The sequence below is a fragment of the Eurosta solidaginis genome, chromosome 1 (genome assembly GCF_040869045.1).
Source record: "Eurosta solidaginis isolate ZX-2024a chromosome 1, ASM4086904v1, whole genome shotgun sequence".
Taxonomy (NCBI): Eukaryota; Metazoa; Arthropoda; class Insecta; order Diptera; family Tephritidae; genus Eurosta; species Eurosta solidaginis.
This window is the reverse complement of record NC_090319.1, coordinates 15,885,826-15,899,740: the sequence shown is the minus strand read 5'-3', so window position 1 is coordinate 15,899,740 and position 13,915 is coordinate 15,885,826. Positions and strand designations below refer to the sequence as shown.

The following is a 13,915-nucleotide window of genomic DNA, read 5'->3' as shown; positions in this document are numbered from 1 at the left end:
CTTTAAAAATTGATTTTCTACACTCCCATTTAAATTTTTTCACGCAAAATCTTGGCGACAAAAGTGACGAGCATGGCGAAAGGTTTCACCAGCAAATGAAAATGATTGAAAGTCGGTATCAAGGATTCTGGGATGTCGCTATAATGGGCAACTACTGTTGGTTTCTCATAAGAGAAACCGATCCTAATCGAAATAAGTGTCAAAACAAGACACATAACTTTTTCAATTATAAAATAAGATCATACAGTTAAGACAGAATCATATGTACATATGCTATTATTTGTAGGGTACTTAAGTTTTACTATATGGATATATTTATTTGAATGGTTATAATTTTTGTATTAGTTCATCGATTTTGTTGAATGAAAGCTTATTTTTTTTGTAATGAAACAGAGCTTAGAGAGAAAAAAAAAATCTGCAAAGAAATAAAAAGTTTTCGAAATCCTTCCTCGCAAATTACAAATTTTTTTATATTTTTACTTAAAATAAATTGAAAAAATCTGTAAGATTTTTCGTTATATTTGAATCTGCAGGGCCTAGCACTTTATAGCAAATTTTATTATCTTTAAAAAGCTTCAAACCGTTTTGGAATTTCTCAATTCGTTCTTGAGATATATATGATTAAGTGGACCCAATTTTTTCTTTTTTGTCTGAAAAACGGTAATTCGTAAATATCTCAAAAACATTACCATAGAATTAAAAATAACCATGATTTTCGGAATCAGGGGCTGATTTTACATATGAATTTCATAATGTCGTCTTTGGTGCATTTTGGCTATAAACCAGTGTAATAATTGTAAAATTGGTTTTATCACAAGTGGGCGGTGCCACCCCCATTTAAATTTTTTTTTTCAAATTTTTATCAAGAGTCTCGGTATCAGTCCAAACGTCAAATTTCAACATTCTAGGTGTATTATTTACTAAATAATCAGGTTTTTTGTGTTTCCCAATATATAAAAAGTGGGCGTGGTTATCATACGCTTTCGCTCATTTTCAATACCAACCTTTTCTGGGTCCAGATGAGCTCGTGTACCAAATTTGGTGAAGATATCTCTATATTTACTGAAGTTATCATGTTAATGGACAGACGGACGGACAGACAGACGGACGGAAGGATATGGCTCAATCAAATTTTTTTTCGATACTGATGATTTTGATATATGGAATTCTATATCTATCTCGATTCCTTTATACCTGTACAACCAACCGTTATCCAATCAAAGTTATAATACCCCGTGTACAAGTACAGCTGGGTATAAAAAACTTGGAATAGGTGGCAAGACCAAAAAGATGTTATAAGCGGCAACAGCCAGATAGAAAGTTTTATTGTACAAAATTTCATTTGAATTGATGTCCAAGATAGTAGTTGATGTAACTATGGTTACAAGCAATACTTGCTCAAATCTTCTCATCATATCCTTTTACTTGCAATATAGGCGATAATGATCACACACAAAAATACATTAATATTATAGCATAGGGTGGGATTTCTATTTGGCCACTTCAGCATTGTTCAGCTTTTTAAAACGGTTTTCAAGTTGCTTGTAATTTATATTCGTGATTTGTAGTTATATAGAAACGAATTTCAGTTCATTTAGACCCGTTTTTTATTTCGTATAAAACCAAAATACGCCGCCTTCTTAGTGAACTCGAGTAAAGTTCTTTTCTAATGTGCATCATTAATGCAGAGCTTAAATTAAAGCATATCAGCATGTACATTAAACAAGAACACAAAATCGACTTTCTTTACTTCATTCACCTCACTCAAATGGCATCTTGCAGCTGAAAAACTAACTGTCAACTATTCTTAAAGTTAGTCCATATCAAATCACGGTGAATATGTTATGAAAGTGGTCTAAGTTCTTATCGCCAACGAAACACACATCCTTTTATATATGTAAATATCAAACAGCCACTGAACAAGGAGTAACCAAGAAGCCTTGCGACTCATGGCGGAAGAACATAAAGACATACTTAAGTCTAAGTATTTCTAACAATCTTTTATTGGCACACTAGCACAATATCCAAAGCAAACTTATTCTTTTCATATGTAGATTTCTTTATATGTACGTGTGTTTGCACAACGCTTCGTTTATAATGTCCTTAATAATAGACCTTATTATAAGCCTACTTAATGACATGAAAATCAAGCACTTTTCTTATATCTTTTTTTAATTGTATCAAAACATTATGCCTCGCCTTTTTGTAGACATTAAATGAATCAGTCATTCGTATACTAATAATATTGCAGAGGCGGTAGGTAGGCGGGAAAAAGGTTCCCGATGACTGCCTGCCTGCTTGATAAAACGCGAATTTATGCATTTATATATGAAGTTTGTCTGTTGCTATGGTATGAAGTGGTGGATGTGTACTCTGGTTCGTTCATTATGTAGTTTGGGTAGGAACTAAAGTAAGATGTTGTCTGTTTGGCGGTTGGCGGTAATAGCTTTGAGACGTCTGCGGCGAGTTTTGCATGAGTAGATATTTAGGTTTCCTTATTACACATTCCATATTTCATTTCCTGGTATTTATGAAACTACTTGAGCGCATGAGATGGGCTTTTTGGTGGAAACAAAGAAAATGGTTGGAATGTGGCGTTAGAATGTTATGATAAATTGGCGCAGTTGTGTGGAAACCTATATACATATGTATACAGTAGCGTGCAGAAAAGTGGTAAATTTACTTAAAAAAAAAAATTATTTTCAATGTTAGATTGGTTTGAAGAATTGCAATAACAAGCGATAAAATAAATGAATAAAATACTTGGCTGGATTTGCCTCAGAAGTGATTTGTGCCGTGCTCTTTTCTTAATTTTTTCTACAAATTGTCGGGATGGGACCTATATGTTTTAACGTTTACTCCAAACGGCATCTGCAAGGCAGATGTGTTTTCGCTGAAAAGCTTTTAATGACAGAAATACACACGGAGTGTTTGCCAAATTACTTGCGAGGGGCGACATGTAGTTTCCGTCCGGCCAATTTGTAGGAAAACTAAAAAGGAGCACGATGTAAATTGGAAGATATGCTCGGCTTAAATCTCTGTGGAGGTATATCACGCCTTGTATTTTTTATTTATTTAATCATCGGATTTGTTATCAGTCTAGAATCGGCTTTTTATTATTTTCTTGTCTGCTTGTAATAGAAGTGCCACAGAGTGGTAATTGGTTTTATATTGAAATTGAGTGCTGTTTGTTTTATAATTAAGCGATGAGTTGTCGATAACAAATCGATAACACGCCGATGACAAACCGATAACATTCCGATATGAATCGATAACTTTTCGTTATCAAAAGGATAACTTTTCAATAATAAATCGATTACAAATTGATAACACTTCAATACCAAAACGATAGCTTTTTGAAAATATATCGATAAGTTTACTATAACAAATCGACAACTTTTTCGATAACGGTAATAAATCGACAACACGCTGATAATAAACTTATGACACTCCAGTAATAAATTGATATATTTTTGATAGCACATCGACATATTTTTATAACATATTGATAACTTTTTACAATATCGATAAATTTTCAATAAATATTCGATAATAAATCGATAACTTTACATGTTATTTTGTTTTTATTGTTCTGTAAATAATTAATTTTTAAATTAATTTTTCGTCTTCAAGACCGGGTTTTTTATTGTTGTAAAACTAATCTTATACAAGTTATTTTATGATAAATTATTATGTATGGGAAATGAGTAAATTAAAAAAAGTTAAAGTTCATAGCCCATACAGCCTACTATCTCAAAACCCATGACAGTTTACCAGAAATCCACAACTTTGATTTTTTATCGTATTTTCTTCTTTTTTTTGTTTTAATTCTTTTACCACCACCAATTGAATATTGCAACCAGATGTTATTATCTCATTAGACATAACATAATAGACATAGCATATCGATAAGTTTTTGTAAACAAATTGATATTCTCATGATTACAAATTGATAAATTCGTGGTAAGAAATCGATAAGTTTTTATTAACATATCGATAAGTTTTCGATAACGAATCGATTGTTTACTATCGATAGTTTTCTATAATTCATCGACGAAAAGCGCTAGCTCATTGATAGCCTTTGTTATCGATAGCATAACATTTTGATAACAAATCGATAGTTCGTCTATACCTCGTCAATAACACACTTATAACAAACCGATAACTTGTCGATGAGGAATGGGCAACACGCCCAAAACGCGTCGTTAACAAGCGAGTAGCTCATCAATAACAAACCTTTAACACTTCGATAAGAAGTTTATAACAGGCTGTCCGTGTTTAGCTCCGGGTTCGGTTTTGACTTATGGTATTTTCTTTCCTCTCCTTTCCTTTCTTTTTTTCTTTCCTTACTTTTCCTCTCTTTGCATTATCTTAATTTTCTGTCTAAATTCGAAAAAACTATGTATTTTTTACTTTAACACCTAAAGAGTTTACTTTTTAAGTTTCACGAAAAGTAGGCCGACATATTAAGCGCTCACATCTAGGTATATATAACATCAACTCTCAATCGAACTTTGATTTCCCCACTTGTTTATTAAATGTGATTTTACTTATTGTACTAAGTATTCAGCAGAAAATATTTTCAAAGAATTCGCATAACAAGTTCTTCATATACGTATCAATCATTTAATATTTGTATCTATCAATCAAAATGACAATCAATCGTTATGCATCGATAAAGAAAATATACTGATTTTGAGGAAATTTGGGAAATTAAATGGCCTACACATTTCTTTTATGTAGTATAGAAATGATATTTTGCATTCTTTTTTTAGAATAAGAGAATATTAATGTATAAGTTAATGTACATTAGGGCAGAATAATTTGCATGAATGGATCTATGTCGCATATAATTTTAGGAAAAAAGACCGAAAAATAACACTGAATATGGCACAAAACCTTCAAACTTGACGAGGAATTTCAAATCATCGTTGCAATGTAAATCAAATAAGCGCGTTGTTTTATTCAACACCAACCAATTATACGCAACATATCCATGTCACCTAAAAAGATAGGTGCCGATGCGTATACGTAACATTTTTTAAAAATATTTGGTATGTAAAGAAGGACCGTTATCTGAAGTAAAATGTGAAAGTTATCGGCCAGACTGCTTGTGAACAAAATTCTATATTTGGGGCAGAAAAATTTTATAGTTCCAATGCCAATACGATCCTTACGTCTTTATCGGCTAACACGCCCATTTTCGATTTTGGTGAGATCGAATGAGCAGATGTTTGCGACTCATTGACGCCAAAATGGCTGTACAGATTAAGAAGAAATTTGAGAGCGAGAAAACCGATACTTTTCATGGAACTATAGGCCACATTTTAGTTATTATTTGATAATTATTTATTTATTTTTGTGGCTCGATCAAACCAAAAAGGCTAAAAATATTTGGACGAAGATTAACTCAAAGTTAGCCAATAGTCAATAAGTTTCTTGTGAATATATCTTGTTGAACGACTATGAGCAATTTTGAGCAAGAAACCAGTAGAGCCTTATCTCTCCTCCAACCCACGATATAATACAGATTCTATTTGCTATATGAATTAGATGCATCCAGGTGTAAGAGATTTTGGAACACGGAAGTATTTTTGGGATTATTTTAGAACTATTTAAACATCTTTTGCAAAACTTTCATCATTTACGCGCTATTCTGGGATATTTTTTCATTTCAAGATTTCAGGATCATCAGTTTTTTTCGCGGTTTAATTTCGGGGAAGTATCAGCGATCATTTCGGAATGTTCTCCCTCCGGACTATTTAAGAATTGTTTTTGAAACCGAAGTTCCATGAGATCATTTCAGTTTTCTCCTGGAATACTTTCGGGTTATTTTTTGATAATTCGAAGATAGTTTTTAGGTTTTTTCAGGACGTGACGTTTTCGCATTTTTTTCAGCATAATACCGAAATATTTTTGTAGCATCATCGAATCAGTTCGATATTGCCTCCGATATAAATAATTTAAGTTTTTTCGGAATAAATTTGGGGACATCTGAGCATTTTTTGAAGCTTTTATCATTTTGGGGCTATGACGTGGTCATTTCTGGATCATATCCGGACTATTTTAAAATAATTCGGAATCATCATCGGAATATTTTCTTTTTTAAATAATTTGGGAAAAATTTAAACAACGTGACATTAGGAGGGACAAGGCGACAGCTGTTTCGATTATACCTTGTAAATCTCTTCAAAGCCTTTTCTCCCGGTAGTGGGATTTGAGCCCGCACTCCTGCGATGGTTGAAGTGTTACAAACGCATTCAGACACGTCACGCCTTAGTTGTTTTAAACTTATCCCAATTGCCTTCCTTACGTATTTTTTTTTTTTGAACAGTACATACTTTGTATGTAATCATGTGTTAAAATTATGCTTTTTGTTAGTGGCGGATAATATTTGGGTTTATTTTTGGAGAAATTTCGGAGTTCTGTCGAGAACAATTCAGTTTTTTTCGGGACTATTTCGGCTTACCTCCGTATAGTTTCATCATTTTTTTGGGACTGTTTCTGTGTAGTGTCTGGGTTCTTTTCCAGTATAATATCGCAATACTTTAAGACCATCATCGCTCATCGGGATTGCCTATGATACCAATAAAAGAGCATTAAGAAATAATTTCGGGCTTCTTTCAGATTATTTTTAGGATGATATCCAAAATGATTTTCGGACAATATCCAAATTATTTCGTGATTGGTTGGAACTATTGCGGGTCTATCTCCGTATAATTTTTTTCTCTTTTGAATCTTGGATTATTCTGGCCATATTTTGGGACTACTTAGGATATATTTTCAAATCATTGCGGTATTTACCTTTATGTTACTTATTACAGGATATGAAGAGCAGACATTATGGTACACATAGCACGGTTCTATAGAACTTTTTTCATAAAATTGCATGTACAGTCCGAATCTGCCAGAAATGCTGATAAGAAGTGGACCCTCCCTAAGCCAACTATATGCACGAAGGTGTGTGTGTGTGTGTAACTTAATAGATATTTTTCTTTTATACGTGCAACAATGAAAGCATATTCTAAGGCGTCCAAGCAATTTTCTTTTGTTGGAATTTAAATTAGGGATCTTATTTTCTTTTTATTATGTAAAAATAACAGTTTGTGTACACCAATAACAGTAATGACAGTTTTTGCCAACAATAACGGCAAACCCCTCATCAAGTCCTTGAGGCTAAGCTATATATTTACATATGAAAGTTGTTTAGAAAGCATTTTGGTATGCTTTTGTGCGTGTATGTGTGCACAAATACTTATGTAAGGATAAATTAATGTTTGGTTAGTTGCATAAAAGACAGTTTATATGTATGTACGTTTAGATATTGTTCATATGAATATAAATGAGTACTTAGGTATGGTTGGTTTATTTTCTTACTTTTGGTGTTTCGCTTTTTTGTTTGCTATATCCTTAAATATCTTTATTTTGTTGTCTTTTTCCTCAAGGCCGTTTTGATATTATCATTTATATGAGTGTTCTTTGTTGAAGCCTACTAATAGTTAATTAAGAGTATTATGGGTTTTATTGCTCCACGACTTCTTCACTTTGTTTGCTTCATTGTTTACCTCATCGCACTAATTTACAAGCACACTTTTCCACTCTCTCACTTTTTGGTTTATATAACAAATCCTTTTTGGTATTTATTGCGTTTACTCTTTGTTTGTAATTTGATTTCCTGAGCCAGTTTAACTGTGCAAATATTACTTCATCTATGTATGAGTTTGATTGTAACACTGTTATAATAAATAAAGCGATAAATTACAACCGACTTACTAATCTGACAATTATTTGGTGCTGAGCGTCGAAACGATATTACTTGAAGTTTTGTGAAATTTTTTTAATACTTTTAAAAGAATTTTCAGTGGTGTATAATATTTTAAAAGAAACACATATCTATATATTCTAATAACTTAAGGTGTTGGTTATTTGTTAAAGCTAGCCTGGTTATTTAGAAACAAGCAAAAAAACAAAAAAAAAAAAACAAGTAATGACGGGACTGTCTTCGGCTGTGCCGAAGACTTCATACATTTCATGAATGGGGCGGAACAATAATCTTATCCCGTTCATAATCTCCAAATAATGGGATGTATAAGATAAGAAATATATAGTGAAGAGATGTACATACCTAAACGATTTTTAAGATAAATATAAAATAAAAAATGGCAAAAAACCCCCTTATCTGAACGATCGGTTGTATGGGATATATATTATATATAGCTCCGATCGAAATGATTTTTACAGAAAATCTTCTATGATATATTAGAATATATATCACCAAGTTTCACGTTTTTATATTGGAAAATAAGGGAGAAATAGCCAAAACTCTTTCTATCTGAACGATCGGTTGTATGAGATATAAAATATATATAGCTCCGATCAAAGTGATTTTTTCAGAAAATCTTCGATGATATATTAGAATATATAGTTTAGTAATATTTGTAAAATTGATTTTATCACAAGTGGGCGGTGCCACGCCCGTTTAAAAAACATTTTTTAAATTTTTATCAATAGTCTCAATATCAGTCCACATGTCAAATTTCAACATTCTAGGTATATTACTTACTAAATAATCAGGTTTATCTGTTTTCCAAAATGCTATATATATATAAAGTGAGCGTGGTTATCATCCGATTTCGCTCATTTTCAATAACAATCTATTCTGGGTCCAGATAAGCTCGTGTACCAAATTTGGTGAAGATATCTCAATATTTACTTAAGTTATTGTGTTAACGGACAAACGGACGGACGGACGGACATGGCTCAATCAAATTTTTTTTCGATACTGATGATTTTGATATATGGAAGTCTATATCTATCTCGATTCCTTTATACCTGTACAACCAACCGTTATCCAATAAAAGTTAGTATACTCTGTGTGCAAAGCACGCTTAGTATAAAAATTGGTAACGACATTAAAAAAAATTTCTATGAATTTTGTCACCAATGTCGAAATAAGCGAGAATTCGAGAAAATCTAAAGTTTCGAACTGATTTCAGCCGATATAAAAAAATAAATGTAAGGCGCGATAACCTCCGAAGACATTTTAGGCCGAGCTTCTCTTCCAATTTGCGTCGTGCTCCTCTTGATTTTCCCTACAAATTGGCCGGACGGGACCTACATGTTTTATGCCGACTACGAACGGCATCTGTAAGGCAGATGAGTTTTCACTGAGAGCTTTTCATGGCAGAAATACACTCGCTTGACAAACACTGCCGAGGGGCGACCCCGCTTAGAAAAATTTTTCTTGTAATTGAAAAACTTTTCTAAAGTTTCGATGTTGCTTTGCCCGGGGTGTAAACCCAGGGCATACGGTGTGGTAGGCGGAGCACGCTACCATCACACCACGGTGGCCGCCGATAAATAAAAGAAAAAATCTAAAGTTATTTCATGTTTTCCCACGCGTCTCGATGTTTCTTTCTCGATACAAATATGTACGAGTACATGTAACATTTTCTCAATTAAAGGAATACGACGCAAATTGGAAGAGAAGCTCGGCCTAAAATCTCATCCGAGGTTACCTCGCGTTAATTTTTTTTACATATTTGTATATACCAAATATTGGATATGCCCTTCCAATAATTACGCAGATAGAGCGGATTAAATTTTCTGATTGACTATCACTCTCACTCCTACTATAACTTGCACTCCTTCTACCACTCCCAAGTTAATTATATTATATATCCAATTTATATACCAATTTATATACCAAATATTGGTTAACCCCTTTATAGAATTATGGGATATGTTCATATATCGAAACTAAAGTTTTGTTTCACTACTACTCCCACTATCATTCCCATTTAAACTTTCACTCATATTTCAACTCCTTTTACTTCTCCTACCCAAATGACCTATGGAATATATATACCAAACATTTAGTACCCCTTCAAATAGTTTCGGAGATGTAGCAAATTAAGATTTTTTTTCACTGTCACTCACACTCTCACTCCGACTTTTACTCCCTCTACCTATTCCACCTAATATATATAGTAAATTAAAATGTTTGAGGAAATAAAGAAAGAAGGAGGGGAGAGGAAAAGAAAAATTAGAAGTGAAAACTGAAGCCGTAAGAGAAATCGGGCGGCGTGTTGTCGATTTAATATCAAAGTCAGGGCTGTTCAAAAGTTTTTAGATTGAAGTGAAAATCAAAATACATATACCAACAAAACTATATGTACACTGAAACTTTTTTAAACTGAAAAAAAAAAATAAATAAAAAAAATATTTTAGATGTTTAAAAAATTCTGATAGTCTCCTTAAAGAATAAATTTTGAGTAAGATTTTGTCTCAGTGCTACAATATTTTTGAAAAATTTTTTGTTGTCAATTTGTTAGTTATTGATATTAGAGGAAAATTGTAGAGATTACAAACAGCGATGGTTACTAGGACATGTTTCTGAATTTCACTTCTTCATCAGCTAGCTTTTCGGGAGATGAGCATTGAACTCGAATCTCCAACATTCATATCAATGCAAAGGCAGATGCCTTTAGCTACTCAGCCATATGAATGTCCCGTTGCTCGCTGTACAATTTGTCTCTAAGACGATGATGATGAAGAAGTGAAATTCAGAAACATGTCCTAGTAACCATCGCCGTTTGTAGTATTTACAATTTTTCTCTAATGTCAATAACAAAGACCATTGTAAAAAGCAATATGAGCAAAGCTCGCTAATTAAGTACATATGATCATTTTGTTAGTGTAAGTTTTAATATTATACGCAAAGTACCTTGGTTTCATATGGAAGTGTTTTTCCTTTGTATTTTCATATGAAATTCAGCCATTCATATGAATGGAATTTATATGTTAGGTTATATGGGAGTGCTATGAAATTTTTGCTTTGTATATTCAAAGTGTGAATTTTTATCTGGGCCTTTTTCTTTAGGGCAAAACAAAAACAAAGGTTTTCTAAGGGTATAACTGATTTTTCATGATATGTAATGACCGATTTTTGAATGGCGAGTTCTCGGCTTGTTATTGATTTGTCGTCGAACACAATGGGTTTATTAGCGATATTTTACCAAAATTTTAAAAGTATGAAATAAAATATTTTTGAAATTTGTTGTGTTTATTTTCTATTGCTCCTGATGCAGCCAAAAAGCGGCGATATTTTTCAGCAGGGCTTTTATCTTTTACTTTATATTTAAACATTTAAATTACTTACTCTATCAGCACCATACAAACACAAAACTATTTACATACCTAGATATATATATTAAGCTGGGTTGATTTGCATGCACGAAAGTTAGCTCATATCGCGCCATAGATTTTTCGATAGGTTTTAACCTCAGTACAAAAAGTTCCACTAAGCATACCAAAAAATATAATTTTCGAGCCTGCAAAATTTAAGTTTTTTGACTTTTTTTCTTTGATTTTTAAGGTTTTCTTCATGACCTACTTACCCTGTCCGACTCAAAATTGTCCGCTAAAATCTTTGGCGATAGCAGTTTTTTGAAAAAAAAAAAAAAAAAATATATCTTTTGGGTTTTGAGGAGTGTTTTGGTGAAAAAATTTATTTTTTCGCCATTTTTTTAAGAGTTTTTTCAGAAACGTGCAAAAGTGTTGCCGATGAAAACGAATTTGTCTCATAGTACCTATCCCACCTAAAATTATGCGATAAAAAAGTTGGCATTAACCGTTAAAACAAAAAATTTTTTTTTGGTTTTTGGGACTTGTTTTGGTCGAAACCGATTTTTTTCATTTTGAAGGCTCCAAATCATTTTTTATGTATATGTTTCCGTTAGACCCACTAATAAGTATACCAAAATGATCAGGGGACAAGCTAAGTTGATTTAGCCATGTCCGTCTGTCCGTCCGTCCGTCTGTCCGTTTGTTTGAACGCAAACTAGTCCCTCAATTTTTAAGATATCTTGATGAAATTTGGTAAGCAGGCATATTTTGATGGAGGATTTGACATTTGTCGGAATCGACCGGATTGGAAACCCTATAGCATATACCTCCCATACAATCGATTGTTCAATAAGAGGGGTTTCGCCATTACTGCCTCATTTTAACAGCTAGCAACATCAAATTTTACCACAAGCGTATGGGATATATATTATAAATTTGTATATACCCTATATATGGAAATTTTAAAATCAAATGAAAATTTTTTAAGTAGGTCATGAAAAAAACCTTAAAAATCAAGGAAAAAAAGTCAAAAAACTCGAATTTTGCAGGCTCGAAAATAATTTTTTTGGGTATGCTTAGTGGAACCTTTTTTCCTGAGCGCAAAACCCATCGAAAAATCGATGGCGCATTATAGGTTAATAAATCGACCCAGCTTAATATATATGTATATTTATTTTAGGCATAAAACTTCATGTACTCCTGGAGTGTCTGGCAAGCATTCACCAATAAATCACTCAGTCACTTGTCTTGCTAGCAGGGGAAATTTATTTTTATATGCACTTTGTATGTGAGTAGCTATATTGGGTTCTCGTGCTGTCGGTATTTACATACACTCACATTATAGTCGCAAAGATATTTTAATTTTACTTTATTGCCAAATATAAAAATCACTGGAAAATTTTTCTACACGTTTTTATTTCCTTTTTTTGTGTACGTATGTGTTTGCGAAGCTTTTTTAAAAGTGCTGTAAGTGCATTTTTGAAACTTTTTCAAATAATTTGTATGCTTGTGTTAGATATAGGTGAAATTTTAACTAAAATTAGCACTAACTATAAATAAAAAATTTTTTTTTTCAATTTTACCAACATTTATTTCTCTTGAACTTCTAGAAGTTTTGAAAAAAGCGACACATTGGCTTGATTTGCTTTTACGTTGATCACTTTATGCTGCGCGCGATTTACATATTGGAGTATTTAAAGGAAATCGTATTAATTTTCTTTTTCATAATTGATTGTTATTTTATTGCCTCGCAATAAGTCCAGCATCGCTCACGTTCTAGGCCTTTGCCTTAGTTTTCTTTTTTTTTCAAATCATCTGTCACTTCAAATATTCAAACTTTTACACTCAGAAATCAATTTCGTATGCGGCTTGCCAAGCGTTAATTAAAATTTATAAAATTTATTTAATACACCTCATATATATGTATCTATAACTAAATTTTGTATCTGCAAAATTTTGCTGTTGAATCTAATTCGATTTTTCCTGCATTCTATTAAATATTTCTGTCTTTGCTACCGTTTCAAATTCACATGCAATCTAAAAATACCCGATTATCAAAATCGTCCGCAGCTATGCACGCAACGCATTCACAATTTGTGTGGATATATGATGGCGCATAAAAAATAACGCTGCGCCGCATGCCATCACAATGATATTTTTACAACGCGCTCCCAATATAAATTAAATACACAATTTGAGCGAATATGAGCGCAAACACACGATATGTATGAGTAAAATTCATATGATGTGATGAGGTAGCGCGCCGCCCGCTACTGCTGATGACGGACGGTGACGATAGATACCGCTTAGCGATGAGTAAACTAACATAAAATACAAAGTATGTGTTATAAATATAAAATGTTTATTTATAACAAAAATATAATATTGGCAGGGAGGTATGTTGCTATTAAGTATTTTATGCTTTTATTGGTGGTGCGCGCACACCGCTTTAATACATTCGCGCTTAGCACGCGCGCGTTTTCAAAATATGCGTCTATTTGCTGCGCGCTACCGTGACATACTGAATGCGCTTGGTAGGCGCGCTATATTACATTGTGTGTTGGCCGCGCCAAGCGCTGCTGCACTAACGAGAGCGCGCCGCTCTAGTTTTAAGAACAATTTTTGTGTTTTGAAAATAGTTAACGCTCTGAAGTGCTGCCAGATTATAAATTTTAACTGAACGCAATAAAATTTCTACGATCAATATCAAAAAGTGCGCACTATGTCGTAGATAGCTGCTGGCGCGCAAGATTTTTCTCACTCACCCGTATAAGCAAATACAACTTAA

At 32.9% G+C, this 13,915-nt stretch overlaps 1 protein-coding gene across 1 annotated transcript in view; it reads right to left on the bottom strand.

The window, feature by feature from the left end:
- The window catches only part of tx (taxi), a 70,606-nt gene extending 56,941 nt beyond the window's left edge, over window positions 1-13,665 (bottom strand). The window contains 2 exon segments of the mRNA XM_067781501.1: window positions 7,378-7,733; window positions 12,715-13,665. The gene's annotated coding sequence lies outside the window, so the exon portion shown is untranslated.
- Between the last annotated feature and the right edge of the window lie 250 nt (window positions 13,666-13,915).